Below are 19,227 nucleotides of genomic sequence, written 5' to 3'. Positions count from 1 at the left end.
AAACCAGGAGCTGGACTGCATCTGGATCTCCTACAAAGGTGGCAGGAGCCTGACACTGGGGCCATCTGCTGCTGCTTTCCCCGGGGGAGCAGACACTGGATTCCAGCCAGTCTCCATGAGATGCCTGTGTTGCAGGCAACAGCCTAACCCGCTGGGCCACCACGCCTGCCCCACTAATCCCTCCTCCTCCTCCTCCATTTATTTATTTATTTATTTGAAAGGCAGAATTACAGAGAGAGGAGAGGCACAGAGAGAGAGAAGTCTTCCATCCGCTGGTTCACTCCCCAGCTGGCTGCAATCAGTAGAGCTGGACCAATCCGAAGCCAGGGAACCAGGAGCTTCTTCCAGGTCTCCCACATGGGTGCAGGGGCCCAAGCACCTGGGCCATCTTGTACTGCTTTCCCTGGCCATAGCAGAGATCTGGATTGGAAGTGGAGCAGCCAGGACTCGAACCGCTGCCCATATGGGATGCGGGCACTGCAGGCGGCAGCTTTACCTGCTGTGCACCATTTCAAAATGAATAACAAACCTTCAGTGTATAGGCAGAGGTGGGTAAATCACCATGCCTGTATCATATTCTCAAGTAGTTCAAACATGCATATATTCACAAAATGCATGCTGAAGTAAGAGTGGCAGTATGCAAGGGTTGTTGGCCCTGGGGGAAGAGTATGAGGGAGTTTATTGTTAGTCCTTCAACTTACCTGTATCGTTTCAATTAGAAGTTGGGGCACTGGGGAGCAGGTCCTGTGTTCAAATCTCACGTCCCTAACTGGGTGATCTTGGCTACATTTCTTTATTTTTAAGATTTTTAAAAATTTATTTGAAAGACAGAGTTATAGAAAGGAGAGGCAGAGAGAGAGAGAGAGAAAGAGAGGGGGGGGTCTTCCATCCGCTGGTTCACTCCCCAGCTGGCTGCAACGGCCGGAGCTGCACTGATCCGAAGCCAGGAGCTGGATCAGAAGAGGAGCAGCCAGGATTAGAACCGGCGCCGGCCCGCGCCATGGCTCAACAGGCTAATCCTCCGCCTTGTGGCGCCGGCACACCAGGTTCTAGTCCCAGTTGGGGCGCCAGATTCTGTCCCGGTTGCCCCTCTTCCAGGCCAGCTCTCTGCTATGGCCCGGGAGTGCAGTGGAGGATGGCCCAAGTGCTTGGGCCCTGCACCCCATGGGAGACCAGGAGAAGCACCTGGCTCCTGCCTTCGGATCAGCGCGGAGCGCTGGCCGCAAGGTGCTGGCCGCGGCGGCCATTGGAGGGTGAACCAATGGCCAAGCGGAGCGCTGGCCGCAAGGTGCTGGCCGCGGCGGCCATTGGAGGGTGAACCAATGGCCAAGGAAGAACTTTCTCTCTGTCTCTCTCACTGTCCACTCTGCCTGTCAAAAATAAGAAGGAAGAGGAGGGGGAGGGGGAGGGGGAGGGGGAGGGGGAGGGGGAGGGGGGGAGGGGGAGGGGGAGGGGGAGGGGGAGGGGGAGGGGGAGGGGGAGGGGGAGGGGGAGGGGGAGGGGGAGGGGGAGGAGGAGGAGGAGGAGGAGGAGGAGGAGGAGGAGGAGGAGGAGAAGGAGAAGGAGAAGGACCGGCGTCCATATAGAATGCTGGCCCTTCAGGCCAGGGCTTTAACCCGTTGCGTCACAGCGCTGGCTCCTTGGCTACATTTCTTAAGCTTTCTGAGCCTGTTTATACCTCCTGGTAGGGTTGTTATAAAAATGAAATAAGGAGGGGGGGCACTGCTGTGGCGTAGCAGGTAAAGCCGCCGCCTGCAGTGCCAACATCTCATATTGGACGCCAGTTCGAGTCCCAGCTGCTCCTCTTCCAATCCAGTTCTCTGCTATGGCCTGGGAAAGCAGTAGAAGATGGCCCAAGTCCTTGGGCCGCTGCACCCACGTGGGAGACCCGGAAGAAGCTCTAGGCTCCTGGCTTCAGATCCGCACAGCTCCAGCCATTGCAGCCATTTAGGGAGTGAACCAGAAGATGGTGGACCTCTCTCTCTCTCTCTCTGTCCTCTCTGTGTGTAACTCTGACTTTCAAATAAATAATAAATAAATCTTTAAAAAAAATGAAATAAGGGGTGTGTGTTGGTCAAGTGGTTGGGGTGCCTGCATCTCCCAGCTGTGGGCTATGTAGACCCCTTTGCAAGCTTTGAGTTTGCCACACTCACCCACATTTTACTCATTTTAAAAAAGACTTTTATTTTATTTATCTGAAAGCAGGGAGATTTTTCAGGTCCACTTTCCAGATGGCCACAGCAGCCAGGGCAGGGCCAGGCCAAAACCAGGAGCCAGGAGTTTCTTCTGGTCTCCCACGTGGGTGCAGGGGTCCAAGCACTTGGGCCATTGTCTGCTGCTTTCCCAGGCGCATTAGCAGGGAGCTAGATGGGAAGTGGGGCATCCGGGACTCGAACTGATGCTCATGTGGGATGCTGGCTTTTTTTTTTTTTTTTTTTTTTTTTTTGCAGCTTAGCATATTACAAATTAAGGTGTGAGTGAGCCGTGCAAAGTTCCTGGCCTGTTGCTCAAGCTGTTCAATGGCCGGCTGAGCTCCAAAGCCAGGGCTTCCAATTCCAGGGCCAGAGACTCCAAAGCTGACTGTAGACTGTAGGGGGAATATATCGTAGACAGGTGTTACGTCTACAGCGTTTACGGATGGTAGGAGGTGAGAGCACTTAGGGAACTGGGGGGTCCCTGCAGTCCTCTCGGCCTCCTTCTTCCATGGGATGTGGGTCTTGGGGCCTCACTGTGGCCACTCTTGTGCCCACGGAAGCACGTTCATAGTCTACACTTAGGAAAAATGAGTCTCTTTCCCAGAGTCCTGGCGTCTGCTGGTGTGTCTGCCCCCACGGAGATCCTGTGGGGCTCAGTTTCCTCATGAATGTAAGGGGCTCGTGCTGACTTCCAGGCTCAAAGGAGATTGACGGCACATCAGGCTTGCTCCAGGCGAATGGCCTCTCCTGCCTGGAGGGTCTGTGTCCTGCCCATCCCCAGCCTGGGAAGCCAACTATGAACTTGATGTTCAGGCTGCCAGGGACCCCTTGAGGTGGAGTTTCTGTGCTTCCGGGAAGGCTGCTACTGGCAAACACCTGACCTGGGCACCAGCAGACTGAGCTGATACCGTGAAAGGTAACCCATGGAATGAGGAGGACAAATAGCCCTGCAACTCAGCACCAATAAAACGGGCAACCAGATTAAAATAGGTAAAGGACGTGAACAGGCACTGCTGCAGGGAAGATGTACAAATGGCCAGCCATCATGTGAACATATTCTCCGCATCACCAGTCATTTCAGAAATGCAAATCAGGCCAGCAACGCGGCTCACTACGCTAATCCTCCACCTGCGGCGCTGGCACACCAGGTTCTAGTCCCAGTTGGGGTGCCAGATTCTGTCCCGGTTGCCCCTCTTCCAGGCCAGCTCTCTGCTGTGGTCCGGGAGTGCAGTGGAGGATGGCCCAAATGCTTGGGCCCTGCACCCGCATGGGAGACCAGGAGTAAGCACTTGGCTCCTGGCTTCGGATCAGTGCAGTGCGCCAGCCACAGCTGCCATTGGGGGCTGAACCAACAGAAAAGGAAGAGCTTTCTCTCTGTCTCTCTCTCTCTCCTACTGTCCACTCTGCATGTCAAAAAAAAAAAAAAAAAAAGAAAAAGAAATGCAAATCAGGGGCCGGTGCTGCAGTGTAGTGGGCTAAGCCTCTGCCTGTGGCGCTGACATCCCATGTGGGCACCGGTTCAAGTCCCGGCTGTTCCTCTTCCCTTCTGATCCAGCTCTCTGCTAATGGCCTGGGAAAGCAGTAGAAGATGGTCCAAGTGCTTGGGCCCCTGCACCTGCATGGGAGACCCAGAAGAAGCTCCTGGCTCCTGGCTTCAGCTTGGCCCAGCTCTGGCTGTAGCAGCCATTTGAGGAGTGAACCAACGAATGGGAGACTTCTCTCTGTGTCTCTCCCTCTCTTTCTGTCTCTAACTCTACCTCTCAAATAAATAAATAAATAAAATAAAACAGAAATGCAAATCAAAACCACAATGTGATACCATTTCACAGCCATTGGGACGCCTGTTATAAACAACCAAACAAGGCTGGCACAGCAGCTCACTTGGCTAATCCTCCACCTGCAGCGCCGGCACCCGGGTTCTAGTCCCGGTTGAGGTGTCGGATTCTGTCCTGGTTGCTCCTGTTCCAGTCCAGCTCTCTGCTGTGGCCCAGGAAGGCAGTGGAGGATGGCCCTGGTCCTTGGGCCCTGCACCCGCATGGGAGACTAGGAGGAAGCACCTGGCTCCTGGCTTCGGATCAGCGCAGTGCGCCGGCCATAGTGGCCATTTGGGGGGTGAACCAATGGAAAAGGAAGACCTTTCTCTCTGTCTCTCTCTCTCTCTCTCTCTCACTGTCTAACTCTGTCTGTCAACAAACAAACAAACAAACAAAACAGAAAACAACAAACTGGTGAGGAGGCAGAGAAACTGGATGCTGGTAGGAATGTAAATTGGTAACACAGCTGTGTATAGTCGACCAGTTCCTCTTCCAGGTATTTGGCCAAAAGGATTCAAAGCAGGATGTCAAAGAAATCCTTCCATACCCCAGTCGCAGCAACATTATTCACGACAGCCGAGGGGATGGAAGCATTTCAAGTGTCCGTCAGTGGGCAGGTGGCCATAGGCTTGCAATGGGACACTGTTCACCAGGCTGACACATCCTATGCTACAGATGAACATGGGCGATGACAAGCTATTGAGCCATTCACAGGAAAACAAATTCTGCAGGGCTCCATTTCTATGAGATATGTAGACAAATTCATAGACACAGAAAGTAGAATGAGTGAGCGGGGCTGGCGTGGCACACTGGGTTAAGATGCTGCCTACAATGCTGGCATCCTGTATGATGGTTAGTGTGCGTCCCGGCTGCTCCACTTCCAATCCAGCTCCTTGTTAATGCACCTGGGAAAGCAGCAGACGATGGCCCAAGGGGCCGGTGGGTAAAGCCGCTGCCTGCAGTGCTGGCATCCCAACATGGGCACCGGTTTGAGTCCTGGCTGATCCACTTCTGATCCAGCTCTCTGCTATGGCCTGGAAAAGCAGTAGAAGATGGCCCAAGGCCTTGGGCCCCTGCACCCACGTGGCAGAAGCTCCCAGCTTCAGATTGGCCCAACTCCGGCAATTGCAGCCATTTGGGGAGTGAACCAGCAGATGGAAGATCTGCCTCTCTCCCTCCCTCTCTGTCTCTGTAACCCTGCCTATCAAATAAATAAATCTTTTTTTAAAAAAAAAAAAAAGTGAACACATTTGAAAAAAAAAAAAGATTCTAGAAAGTTCCAAAACCAAAACTTGAATTGGCGGCACACCGACGTAGTACATGGGATCCACACCAGCCACGGGGTGTGCACACTCTGCATTACGCAACAGATAGAGCATGGGGGGTTTTTGGAGGGGGCGTTTAGGGCAGTGAATGACACTACTCTGTGTGATGCGTAACAGCCTCCACAGAATCTTTCCTTTGTCCAAACCTGTAGACAGATGGCATCAAGAGTGACCCCACAGGTGGCTGTTTGGCACAGCAGCTACCTCGCCACCTGGGACACCCACATCCCGTCCCATGGTGTCTGGTTTGAGCCCCCATGGATCCACTTCTGATCCAGCTTCCTGCTGATGCTCACCGTGGGAGGGAGCAGGTGCTGGCTCCAGTGCTCGGGCCCTGCCACCCCCGGTGAGAGATCTCTGGATGGAGACCGTTGTGGGCATTTGAGGGAATGAAACAGTGGATGGAAGACCTCTCTCCATCTCCATCTCTCTCTCTCTCTCTCAAATAAAATGAAAATAAATAAATAAATACAGGATGTTAGATGTTGGCCAAAAGTGACTTAAAAAAAAAAAAAAAAGCATGGGGGCTGGCGCTGTGGCGTAGTGGGTAAAGCCATGGTCTGAGGTGCCAGCATCCCATATAGGCACCGGTTCAAGTCCTGGTTGCCCCACTTCCAATCCAGCTCTCTGATGTGGCCTGGAAAAGCAGTAGAAGATGGCCCAAGTCCTTGGGCCTCTGCTTCTGTGAGGGAGACCTGGAAGAAGCTCCTGGCTCCTGGCTTCAGATTGGTGCAGTTCCAACTGTTGTGGCCAATTGGGGAGTGAACCAGTGGATGGAAGACCTCTCTCTCTCTCTCTCTCTCTCTCTGCCTCTCCTCCTTCTCTCTGTGTGTAACTCTGACTTTCAAATAAATAAATAAACAAATATTTTTTTTTAAGTGTGAACCCTAACATATCCTAGGGACCCTGAGTGACAAGGACAAGGGCACGTAGGCTCATCTGTTGTAACGAATGTGTCACTGCCTTGGGGAGCTGAACGGTGGGCCAGGCTGCCTATATGTGCGGTGAGGGCCTATGAGAATCTTCTGAACTTTTTTTTCTTACTGTCAATCAGAAAAATACTTCAGAAGACACAAAGCCCACACTCAGAAACAAAGAACAGAAGTTGGCTCCCTGCTCACGCCGCTCATCTGACACGGGAGCAGGAAGACACTGGGAGTCAGAGGCAGGTGGGGCTTGGGCCCACCAGCAGGGGGGACCCTAGCCCCCCGCCCCGTCCTGGAGCCGCTTTCCGGCAGCAGCGTCCACTCCTTGGCCACTGCTGACCTGGGAGGACACGGGGAAGTCCTTTCCACCTTGGCGGCTGCCAGGAAGCCCCTGCTGCCTCCGGCCCTGGCCAGGAGTTGGGAATACCAATTTCTCTCACGTTTCAGCTGCCCCAGGGGGGGGCTACGGCCCTCTCACGCTCCGCCGCCCCCGCGGAGGAACATGACCGCATCTCCTACGCACCAGCTTGTCGGGGATGAAACTCCTGGCGACCTGGTTCAGTCTGGCCCGCCGGGCCGATGTGGCCATTTGGGGAGTGAACCAGAGGATGCGTGACCTCTCTCTCTCTCTCTCTCTCTCTCTCTCTCCATATCTCTGCCTTTCAGATAAATATATCTTTTTTAAAAATAATAGGTAAGTTTGCTTGAACAAAGGAAACAAGGGTGCAGTGAGCGATCCAGGGTCCCACAGCTGGAGCGCGGTCCTCCCCTCCCTGAGTCTCCCCCCACCCTCGTCCACCTGCCCCGGGGCCACGCCCACAACTCAGAGAGGGGACAGGCAGAGGGCGGCCTCCAACACAGCCACGGCCAGCCTGGCACACGTGGGAAGTCCGTGCACACCCCGCTGCACAATCAGAAACTCTGCCCCCACAGGCCCCACGCGCACGCAGACGCTGGTGGGGAAGGGGGGGATGGGCTGCTGGGCCCAGGATACAGGTGGACATGACGACAGGCAGCGCCCACGCCCCGTCGTCTCGGGCTGCAAGCATGGCCCGCCAGGGGAAGGGAAGTGGGCGGGCTGGGCAGCCCAGCTAAGGTGGGGTTCTGTGCAGACCCCAGAGTCACAGAAGGGACACAGAGAGATCCCCATCACCACCCACCTGAGGGGCGTGGCCTGTGCTTTTGAGCATCCCACTGTGTGCCCAGAACTTAAGTGTACTTAACAGATGGAAGCTGCCAGCAAACCCATCTTACAGATGGTGAGACCGAGGCTCAGTCAGAGTTACAGAGGGAGAGGGAGAGGGAGAACAGTCTTCCATCTGCTGGTTCACTCCCCAGATGGTCACAACAGCCAGGGCTGGGCCAGGCTGAAGCCTGGATCTAGGAGTTTCTTCTAGGTCTCCCACATGGTTGCAGAAGCCCAAGCACTTGTCTTCCATTGCTTTTCCCAGGCCACTAGCAGGGAGCTGGATCGGAAGTGGAGCTGCCAGGAAACAAACCAGCGCCCATATAGGATGCTGGCACTGCAGGTGGAGGCTTAGCCCCACCAAGCCATAGCGCTAGCCCCTTTATTTTCATTTTTTATCTGAAAGGCAGAGAGAGGGGAAGATCTTCCAATTGAGGCTTTAATCCCCAGATGGCTACAACAGCCAGGGCCAAGCCAGGCTGAAACCAGGAAGCCTGGAACTCCACCTGGAGCCTCCCACATGGGTGTCAGGAACCCAAGGACTTGCATCCTCTGCTGCTTTCCCAGGTGCATTAGCAGGGAGCTGGAGGCAGAGTGGCTGGAACCCAAACCAGACGCTAATCCGGGACTCAGCTGTCCGAAGCAGCGACTTAAGCCACTGCCTTAAATACCCACCCCTCACATTTGTCTTTTGAGTTGAAAGAAAGCAAAAAGAATTAGCAAACACAAATGGAAACTAAGTAGCTTCAGGAACAGGTGGATTCGCCTCACTGAGGTTGTCAGCTCTCCTGGCCCCTGAGGCTCCCGGCTGACAGCAAACCGATTTAGAAGTCCCCCAGAAGCAGACTCCCCGAGTGTTTGTCAGGTGGGTGCTGGTAACACAAGTAAGAGTAGGAGTCTACGGCCAGCTCTGGGGAGAGGTCCCCCGGAGAAGAGCGAGAACATCCTTCTGCACCGGATAGCGTCACCTCTGCCCGTGCTATGGCTCTGGTCGCATCCTGAGCACTTCCCAAGACTGACCCACGGAACCCCCTGACAGCCCCAGAAGGCTGTCGCAACGTCCGCCTCACGAATGGAAAAAATCACAAAGGAATGATGATGGTGCCCAACTGCTAATCGTTTGAAGATGACTTGGTTTCAAAACTCCTGCAAGGCTTTTTTTTTTTTTTGAAAGATTTATTTATTTACTTGAAAGTCAGAATTACACAGAGAGAGAAGGAGAGGCAGAGAGAGAGAGAGAGAGAGAGAGAGAGAGAGGTCTTCCATCCGCTGGTTCACTCCCCAGTTGGCTGCAACACCTGGAGCTGTGCTGATCTGAAGCCAGGAGCCAGGAGCTTCTTCAGGGTCTCCCGTGTGGGTGCAGGGGCCCAAGGACTTGGGCCATCTTCTACTGCTTTCCCAGGCCACAGCAGAGAGCTGGATTGGAAGTGGAGCAGCCGGGACTCAAACCGGCGCCCATATGGGATGCCGGCACTGCAGGTGACAGTTTTATCTGCTATGCCACAATTTTTTTTTTAATAAAGGATTTATTTGTTTGATTTGAAAGTCTGAGTTGAGAAGCCATGCTCAGGAGCTCCCCACTCTGAACGAAAGAAGGACTCACCCCAAGCCTCTTCCTGCCTCGGCTTGGATGCTGCCTGCGATGGGGACCTCACTACTGATCAAGGGCGTGCAGGGGATGGTCCAGAGGTGTTCACTCAGCGGCCGCCATGGACAGGCACCTGCCCTGCCCGGCAGCCCTGGGAGCCACTGTCTGTGGAGCTGGACGTCCCAGCTGCCCAGTGGCCTTGGGGGCTTGCCTGCCCATCTGTAAAATGGGTGGGTTACTCCATTCAAGAGTGCAAGTCCTCCTTCCGTGCAGTCTGGGAGGACTTCCTGTTACATCCCACAAATGGCTGCCGAACATGGACAATGCAGTTGTGTCTCACTGAACAGCCACGAGTCCCTGTCTCTGCCTCTCTCTCTCACTGTCACTTGGCGTTTCCAATAAATACATCAAGGACCTGTGGCGGCTCCAACGTCCCATGGCCCCACGACCTTCTCCTCTGCTGAGACCCTGCCCTGCTGGACAAGGGACTCCCGCGGATCCCAGAGATCAGAACAGGGACACCTTGGGGGCCACTTCCCAGCATCCCGCAGTGAGCCACTTGGGATCTGAGCCAGACAACTCTGTCACCAACTCCCAAAGTCAGCCCGAGCACTCGAGAGCTTCCTTTCTGGCTTCTGGGAGGAGGTGACCGCAGGCTGGGAGCAGGGGACTGCCAGTGGGCAATGTTCCCCCTCTTGGGGGCCTCAAGACGGACTCCAGCAACACCCACGCCCCACAGCAGAGTGGGGCCACGTCTAAGATACTCACCCAGGGGCGGGTACTGACGCACAGTGGGATAACCCGCCACCTGCAGTGCCGGTATCCCATATGGGTGCCGGTTCGAGTCCTGGCTGCTCCACTTCTGATCCAGCTCCCTGCTAGTGCACCCAGGAAAACATTGGACGATGACCCAGGTGCTTGGGCCCCTGCATCCACATGAGAGACCCAGAAGAAGCTTCTGGCTCCTGGTTCTGGCTCTTGTGTCCCTTTGGGAGTGAACTAGTGAATGGAAAATCTCTCTCTCCTTTTCTCTCTGCCTTTCAAAGAAATAAAGATATAAATCTTTTTGTAAAAAAAAAAAAAACCAACAACTTCAGAACCGTTTATTTCTGGAATTTTCCACTCCATCCTTTACTGAGAGTAAATAAAACCGTGGAAAGCAAAGCGTGGCTGGGGGGAAGGGCACCATCCTTCTGCTCGCTCTGTCTCTCTTCCACTTCCCATAAAGACAGTTTTTGTGTTGCTTTCTCTTTGCTGCACCAGCCCACGACCCCCCCACACACAGCCCCTCCCCTCCCAGCACCAGGTGCACTGCAGATGCTAGCAACTGTGGCATGAAGGCAAGGCAGACCCAGCGGGGCACAGACAGGTGGGACAGGTGAGCCGTGTGCAGCTGCATGCATGGGACCACAAGCCCCCCCCCCCCGAGTCACGTGCACAGCTATCCATACACGCACACAACACACATGCATGGAAGCCCTGAGTCCAAGCTGCCCCCTGTCCAGCGGGGCCCTGGACAGCAAGGCCTGACTCTGCCACTTGGGCAGCGAGATGGGTCTGTCCACTCTCGGTGCCCGTGAACCTGTCCCCGGCTGCATGAGGGCTGGATAAGCCCAGACTGCTTCTATGTAGAGGACGGGGCTGCAGGCTCTGCGACACGCCAGACAGCCAGTCAGCCAGCTGCAGGGCCCCAGCTGCCTGCCCTCCCCCGCCTGCCCCCGTCCCAGGCGCGTTGCCAGCCAAGTGCGAGCGGCCACCCCACTGAGCAGAAGGAGAGACTGAGGCCCGGGGGCCCCCTTTAGAGGCGAAACAGGCAGTGGCGGCTCCCTGGCCAGCCCCCATCTCCCTCCTCCCCCTCCCCCCCACCTGCCCCCAAACAGCAGGACCCCAGCCCGTGGAGCCCCTCTCCACCGAAGCCCCTCCAGCCCTGTTCACCAAGGCTCGCTTTCCCGACAGAGATCGATACAAAACCTTTTATCTCCTTCCCCTTAGACTCAAGCCTGGGAGCAGAGCTGTTACTATGGTGACCCACCAGGCCCCCCTGCAACTCCTGCCCCACCCCTTCCCTCACCCCCCGCCCTGCCCCTGCTCTCCCCCACTGCCTCCCACCCCCATCCTGCAACCCAGGACCAACGTTCTCAGCACTGTTGCTTGCTTTGCCGCTGAGGAGTGGGCGGGGGTGGGGGTTCCTTGGGGTCCCCCCAGACTGCACCTGCTCCCCACATTCCCAGGAAAGACCACCACCCGGCGGCTCCTGTAGACCCACTGGTCTCTCTGCCTCCTTTCTTCTTTAAAAAAATTTATTTGAAAGGCAGACAGAGAGTGAGCTAGACACAGAGATCTTCCATCTGCTGGTTCATTCTCCCACGTGTGTGTCCGCCGGTGGCTGGCACTGAGCCAGGCGGAAGTCAGGCGCCTGGCGCGGAATCGGGTCTCTCCTGTGGGTGGCAGGGGCCCAGGTGCTTCAGCCATCACCAGCGCCCTCCCAGGGTGAGTGTCTTAGCAGGAAGCTGGAGTCAGGAGCCTCCATGGCCGGGACCCCCAGCACGCAAACCCTCAAGGTCAAGTTCGCGGGAGACAGGGATTGAGTTCCTGGCTCCTGGCTTTGGCCCAATCCCAGCTGTTGCAGCTACTTCTCTTTCAAGTCCGCTTTCTAACAGCGCATGGGCTAACAGAGAAGCTTGTTTTGGTGCGAAATGTTTTGAAATTCATAATACATCATTTCCATGAACTTGGGGAAGATTTCTCATGTACATGTGTTTCAAAACAAAAAGTTTGCACCAAAATAAATGTATATATATATTTAAAAATTTATTTACTTATTTGAAAGGCAGAGATACATGAGAGAGAAGGAGAGAGAGAGAGAGAAAGGTCTTCCATCTGCTGGTTCACTCCCCAAATGGCCGCAAATGGCCAGAGCTGGGCAGATCGGAAGCCAGGAGCCTGGAGCTTCCTCCAGGTCCCCCACGCAGGTGCAGGGGCCCAAGGACTTGGGCCATCTTCCACTGCTTTCCCAGGCCACAGCAGAGAGCTGGATCAGAAGTGGAGCAGCCGGGTCTCGAATCAGCGCCATATGGGGTGCTGGTGTTGCAGGCAGCTTAACCAGCTGCACCACAACGCCGGCCCCAGTGGTACTGAGCCTGCTAAGCCTTGAAGAGGATTGAGTTTCTGGCTCCTGGCTTCAGCCCCAGGAAGAACACTGTGGACATTTGGGGGCATTTGGGGAGTGAGCTAGTGATTGGATTTCTCTCTCTCTCTCTCTCTCTCTCTCTCTCTCTCTCTCTCTGCTTCTCGCACAAATAACTTTTTAATGAAAACAAGAATTCCAGCCCCTGGATAGAGAGAGAGAGATTCATGTAGAAAAAGCGATGGGGGGCCTGCTGGGGGATCTGCGGGATGCATTTCGGTGCACTACCACCAGGGGGAGCCAGGCCCTCCTTGTCCTGGGCAGTGCGCCCCTGAGCTGAGCCAGACAGAGCAGGGTGGGAAGAGCACCACGGGCAGAGGGAACAGCGTGTGGGGCTGCTCAGCGGACACAGGGAGGAGGCAAGAGAGGGACCAGCGAGTCGTCCTGCAGGCACGCAGCAAGAAGAATATACAGGGGCCGGTCTTGGGGGGACATGGGGAGCCAGGGGTCAGGGCACAGCAAGGGACCAGCGTCCTGCCCTGGCTGCCCTGAGGGGCGTGGGTGGGGACTAGCTCCCAAGGAGGATGAAAAGGCCAAAGCAATTCGAATCCATGACTTCCTGGACGGAGGTGAGTGAGGAGGGGCAGGGGAGGGGTCCGGGGTGCCGGGTGGGGGCGGGGCGGGGATGGCACCGTTGTCATATAAACAGATGAAAAGCTGTTCCGGGCGTGCTTTTGTTGTATTTTTTTATAATACTTTTCTATTGTCAGAAAAGGAGAGCAGAAAATATGTTTTATTAGCGGCGAAGCCCTTTTATGCTCACCGCTGGTTCTAACAACAACACACGAGACTGCAGGGTCCCCGGGCACAGCCATTCTGCCCCTGCTATTTGGTAAAAGCTTAAAGACCTGCGGGGCTGGGGGAGGCGGGGCGGGGGTCTGTGGTCAGCCATACCAATGAGGTTTCTTGGTGTGCGTGTGTGTGTGTGTGTGTGTGTTGCTAAGATGTATTCATTTATTTATTTGAAAAGCTGAGTGATAGAGAAGAAGGGAGAAAGAGAGAGAGGCAGAGAGAGAGGGGGAGAGAGGGATGGAGAGAGCGTCTTCCTTCCTTTGGTTCACTCCCCAAATGCCCACAACAGCCAGGGCTGGGACAGGGCAAAGCCAAGAGCCTGGAACTCCATCCGGGTCTCTCACATGGGTGCAGGGACCCAAACACTTAGGTCACTGATTTCTGCTGCTTTCGCAGGCATATTACCAGGAAGCTGGATCATAAGTGGAGCAGGGGCCCACTGTGCTGTAGTGGGTAAAGCCGCCGCCTGCAGCGCTGGCATCCCATATGGGCGCCAGTTCTAGTCCTGGCTGCTCCACTTCCCATCCAGCTCTCTGCTATGGCCTGGGAAAGCAGTAGAAGATGGCCCAAGTCCTTGGACCCCTGCACCCACATGGGAGACCCGGAAGAAGCTCCTCGCTCCTGGCTTTGGATCGGCGCAGCTCTGGCTGTTGTGGCTAATTGGGGAGTGAACCAGTGGATGGAAGACCTCTCTCTCTCTCTCTCTCTCTCTCTCTCTCTCATTCTCTCTCTGTGTAACTCTGACTTTCAATTAAGTAAATAAATCTTTCAAAAAAAAAAGACTTTACAATTCAACATTGGGAGCACGCTGGCTTCCCCAACTCTGCACTAACACTGGCTGGGGTGGCAATGGCACGAGTTCCCATCACCACCTCCTGCCTCTCTCTCTCGTGGCCGACTGCTTCTCCTGAGGCAGTCCTGGTGGCGGGAGAGTTCCTGCTTGGAGCCGAAAGCCCACTCCGGGAGCTCCTGCCCCATGGAGCCACACAGCCTGTGAGTGGTTTTACCTGTTCAAGGCAGCTGCTCAGCTCCTTGGAGACTGGGATTGTTCCCTGTCCCTTCGCCTTCCAAATGTTTCTCCTTGGGGTACAGTGGTCTCAGTTCTCTTTGGAACAAGCTGCAGAAAAACTAACACAAATTGTGTGATGCAAAAAGAGAATAAATAAAATAAAATAGGCACATGTTGTTGGCTCCTGTCAGTGAAAAGTCCACAGGTTTCCAGCTTCAGGCATGGCTGGATCCAGGAGCCCAGATGGTATCTCTATGTCTCTCTCAACACTGCTTTTCTCCATGTTGGCTCTCTTCCCAGACCCACAGCTAATGAGCTTACCGTTTGGTAAGTTTCCAGCAAAGCTCGGCACTTCCAGCAAAACACCCAAAGAGCTTGGGGAACGTTAGCCATCCCTGTGGCCAGGCAGACGGGGCAGTGTGGCAAGACTCAAGGCGCTGGCTCCTCCCATCTCTGCCTCCCAGTCTGAAACCCTGGGCTGGAAGTGGGGGAGGCTGGCCCCATGGGAAAATCGGGGCACGGTTAGCATGTTCTAGAAGAGCCGTCTACGAGGACAATGGCATATGTGGTAGAGTTGTGTCCGGGTGCCCTTCCAGTGCCAGGAGTCTCAGCAGACACGGCCATCCTATGGTCGGCACCCTGACAGCCGAGCGCTGGTTACCTGGGCGGCGGCATCTCTGCCTGCCTTTCCCAGCAGCCTCTGGAGTGGGTTCACCACAGTGAACGTGTGTTGGATGGGTGGACAGATGGGTGGATGGGGGGATGGGTGGACAGATGGATGGATGGGTGGATGGGTGGATGGGGGGGGTGGATGGGGGGATGGGGGGAAGGGGGGATGGGGGATGGATGGATGGGAGGATGGGTGGATGGCTGTGTGTTGATGGATGGGTGGATGGAGGGAGGGGTGGGTGGAGGGATGGATGGGTGGATGGGTGGATGGGTGGATGGGGGACAGATAGATGGATGGGTGGATGGGTGGATGGGGGGACAGATGGATGGATGGGTGGATGGGTTGGTGGATGGATGGGTGGATGGATGGATGGAGGGAGGGGTGGGTGGAGGATGGATGGGTGTGGATGGGTGGATGGGTGGATAGCCTTGTGTAGGTAGATGGATGGATGGTGGGTGATCCTAGCGATGCCTGTTGGCCCTGAGTCAGTTGGTCTGTGACTCCCCTACATGGCATTTCTGGGACTGGAAGAATTCCCCTCACCCCACGGCGCCCAGACTCACCAGGAGTTAAGCAGGGCCATCGCCCCACACTCACTCCTCTCTGCTGGACATGAGCAGCCTCCCAGGGAGTCCCAGGCTCTCCCCTCGCCCTGCTCGCCGGCCCCACCTCCCTGCCAGCGGGCTCTGAGCACTGAGACCCAGGCTGGGTCACATCCACCTCGGCTTTCAGTGTAGTGGGTGTCACAGAGCAACGTGCAGTGCCCAAGGTCTTTTTATTTTTTTTAAATGCTTACTGCAAACCCAAGGGCTGAGCATCGCTAAGCTCCGCCTGTTTACAAAGCAGAAGTTTGCCGAGTTTAGGGGAGGTGCCTGAGGCCACAGCTGGACCAGATGTCACCCCCCCCCCCACACACACACACCGCCATGGTCCTGCTGCTGAAGGGGCACAGAGCCTGGCCAGACCCGTGCCCAGCGACAACCACTTCTGGGAGCCTTTCAGACAAGCACACAGTAGGTGCCAAATAAACTGTGTTTGCTAACAGGAGTCCTGCTGGGCGCCTCCCCTCTGCCAACCTATAAGATCGGTGGGGAGTCTCTGGGGTGTGTGTGTGTATGTGTGTGTGCTCTTGAGCGAGAGGAACCCCCCACCCCAACACGCACACACACACACACACCCCAGGCACAGACGCCTGGCGGTAGAAGCGCCCTCCACATTCCCTGTGCTAAGCCCAGGGGCCCCCTGCGGGGAGCAGGGTCCTATCTGACCCCAATCCTCCCCCCTTTCCCAGCCTTCCTGCCACTGGGTCTCTCTCTCTCCCGGAAACATAACCTCCAGTTGACCTCGGAGAAAACACGGAGGAAGTTCAAGGCCACACAGATGCAGATTGGGTTGTTAGACCCCTGGGGTGGCGGGGTGGGGGCTGGGGGCGGCAGTTCTCTGGGAGCGCTAAGCCTTGGGGTGGAGGACTCAGCCAGGTGATTAAACAGGCCGTAGGGGAGGGATTTCGAGACTCCGAAGGTATTTCCAACCCCACGATTCTCTGTTTGCTCTCCAACCTAAACAAACCGAGAGCCCGGGCCGACCCTCCCCGCTGTGAGTCTGATACTGCCTTTATGGGGCCTCTGGGCTGCACAGCGCCCTGCTCGCTCCTCAGCCCCCCGCCCCACCCCCACCCCAGCCTGCCAGCGATGCGGGCCTGATCCATCCCTTATGGTCTCCACATCCCTGCTGTCCCAGCAGCTGGTAGACGCACGAGCTCTCGGCCAGCACCATTTACAGGACCAAGGCCACCTGCCCTGCCCTAAACAGGACACTCCTAAGCCCAGGAGCCTCCCACAGGCTAAAGCAAGCAGGGAAGACAGCAACAACAAATCACTCTTGAGACCGCCTCCTCCAGGAAGTATCCCCTGATTTCCAGGGCATGAACCCCACCCCCTACCCCCCAAGACCTGTGGGCCAGGGCATTTTGCATAGGTTTTCTCATCTGTGAAATGAGTTTTTTTTTTTTAATATTCTATTTATGTACTTGTGAGGTAGAGCTATAGACAGAGAGAGGTAGAGACACAGAGAGAGGTCTTCCATCTGCTGGGTCACTCTCCAATTGGCCACAAAGGCCAGAGCTGGGCCGATCCGAAGCCAGAAGCCAGGAGCCTCTTCTGGGTCTCCCATGTGTGTGCAGGGGCCCAAGGACTTGGGCCATCTTCTACTGCTTTCCCAGACCATAGCAGAGAGCTGGATTGGAAGTGGAGCAGCCGGGACTCAAATCGGGGACCCATATGGGATGCTTAATCTGCTACCACACAAAACGTCGGCCCCCAGACCCCGGATCTGTGGTCTTGTCTCTCTAGCTTCTGGAGGTCACCAAGAGGTCACAATCAAGACATGGGGTTGGCCACAGAAGCAGGAAAATACCAGAAGCCCCTGCTGCAGCCAGCCCTCACCCCAGCGACACCCAGTTTGGCCTTTGGGCCTGCAGAGCTGTCAAGAATGAAGTTATGTCATGAAAAGCCACTAAACTCAGGGACAGACAGACAGACAGCTCCCATCCTCTGGGTCACTCCCCCAAATGCCCACAGCAACAGCCAAGGCTGGGCCAGGCCGAAGCCAGAGCCTGGAGCTCCATTGGGGTCTCCCACATGGGTGGCAGGGGCCCAGGCACTTGCAAGGCCTTTCCCTGCTGCCTCCCAGGGTGTGGAGAGCAGAGCAGGGGCACGAACCACACACTCAGACCTGGGACGTGGGTGGCGCAGGCGGTGTCTCCCGCTGTTGGCATTTACACGCCCACTACCCCTGGACCACCTGCTCTGTCTGCTGCCAGCTCCCACTCCAGGACCCCTGCCCCTCCTCCAAGCCCTCAGTAAATCCCCAATGCACTTCTCCAAACGGGGCCGGAGCTGTGACCCTCCCCAGCCCCCGCAAAAACAAAAAAACTCCATCTGTGCCTCTAAGCCCCACGCATACGGCCCAGTGTCCCCAAACCTGGTAAATTCTAGCAAATTAAAAACAAAACTCTCTCTCTCTCTCTCTCTCTCTCTCTCTCTCTCTCACACACACACACACACACACACACACACACACCTCACACCGAAGTCCAAAGCCAGACAGCTCCTCTGGGTAGAGTTAGCCAGGCGGGGAGGGTGGGAGGCGGGGCCCGGAGGGGACTAGAGAGACATCTAGCATTTTATTTGATAAAGATTGATTGATTGATTGACTTGAAAGGTAGAGATACAGAAAGAGAGAGAGAGAGAGACAGACAGACAGAATCTTCCATCCGTTGGTTCCCTCCCCAAGCTGTTGGCTACAACAGCTGGGCCAGGCCAAAGCAGGAGCCTGGAGCTCCATCCGGGTACCCAGGCGCATTAAGCAGGGAGCTGGATCGGAAGTGGAGCAGCCGGGACTCATGGGGGATGGCAGTGGTGTGGGTGGTGGCTTAACCTTGCTGAGCCACGACCCCATCCTGCTGAGTGTCCACGGGGCACCACGCATCGACAATGGGCACTGCCATCATCTCCACCCTATGGAGGGGGAAACTGGAACGCAAAGCCCACAGCCACCCGGAGGAGCCATCCCCGCGGCACCACGGTTCACGGCGTGCTCCCAGCGTCTGTCTGTCTGTCCACACTGCCCTGGGCGCTGGCGGCCAGGGCTGGCTGTCACTGAAGACCCCTGGGGCGGGGGACTCCATCACTGCCTGCCTCAGTTTCCTGATCCGTGGAATGGAGATGAAGAGGGTTGCCAGGATCAGAGAGGGCCTGGGGCTGGGCCCATCCCAACTCCTGCTGTCAGAGATGAGGGTACTGAGGTTGGTGGGGGGCACTCACTTGTCCCGAATCACCCAGAAGCTCTGACACCTTAAGGCCACTCATCCCAATCTCCAGCTTCTCACCGGCCACACGGCCTTTGCACCTGCTGGTCTTCCACCCCCCCTACCCCCCAGCTCCCAGCTCTAGCCCAGCTGGTTCTTTCTTGCTCTTTGGTTCTTCGCTCACCTCCTGCTAAGTAGCCCGTCTCCATCACTTCACCTGCTAACTTTAGAATTCCGTGTTTCTGTTTGCCCCGGCTCCCTCTGCCAGGAAACCAGCTCCGCGACAGCGGGGACCATACTGGTCACTGTTGACTCCTCTACACCCAGCAAGGTGCCAGAGACGGTCGGTGTCCAGCGCAGGGGGTGCTCTGAACTCCAAAACCGCTTCTCCAACTGGGCAAAGGCGAGCACAGGAGAGGGCTGGGGTGAGGGCGATGGCGGAGGGGCCTGGGGCTGGAAGCGCCACCCCCAGAGTTTCCGAATCCCCCAGCCCCCATCGGACCCCAGACCCCCAGCTCCAGGGCTGCGCGGAGCCCCGCCGGCCGGGGCCGCGTAGTGGGGCGCGCGGGCCGCCAGGGGGTGCTGTCGGGGCGCGCACGGCCCGCCCGGCGCCCGGGGCCGCGAGCGAGCGCAGCCAGGCCGCCCGCCCGCCCGGGAACTTTTCCTCGCGCTCTCGCGCTCCTGCTCCCCCCGCGCGGCGCCCGCCCGCTCTTCCTGTGCGGAGCGG

Source organism: Lepus europaeus, chromosome 18 (genome assembly GCF_033115175.1).
Source record: "Lepus europaeus isolate LE1 chromosome 18, mLepTim1.pri, whole genome shotgun sequence".
NCBI classification, from domain to species: Eukaryota; Metazoa; Chordata; class Mammalia; order Lagomorpha; family Leporidae; genus Lepus; species Lepus europaeus.
This window is presented reverse-complemented; position numbering follows the sequence as displayed.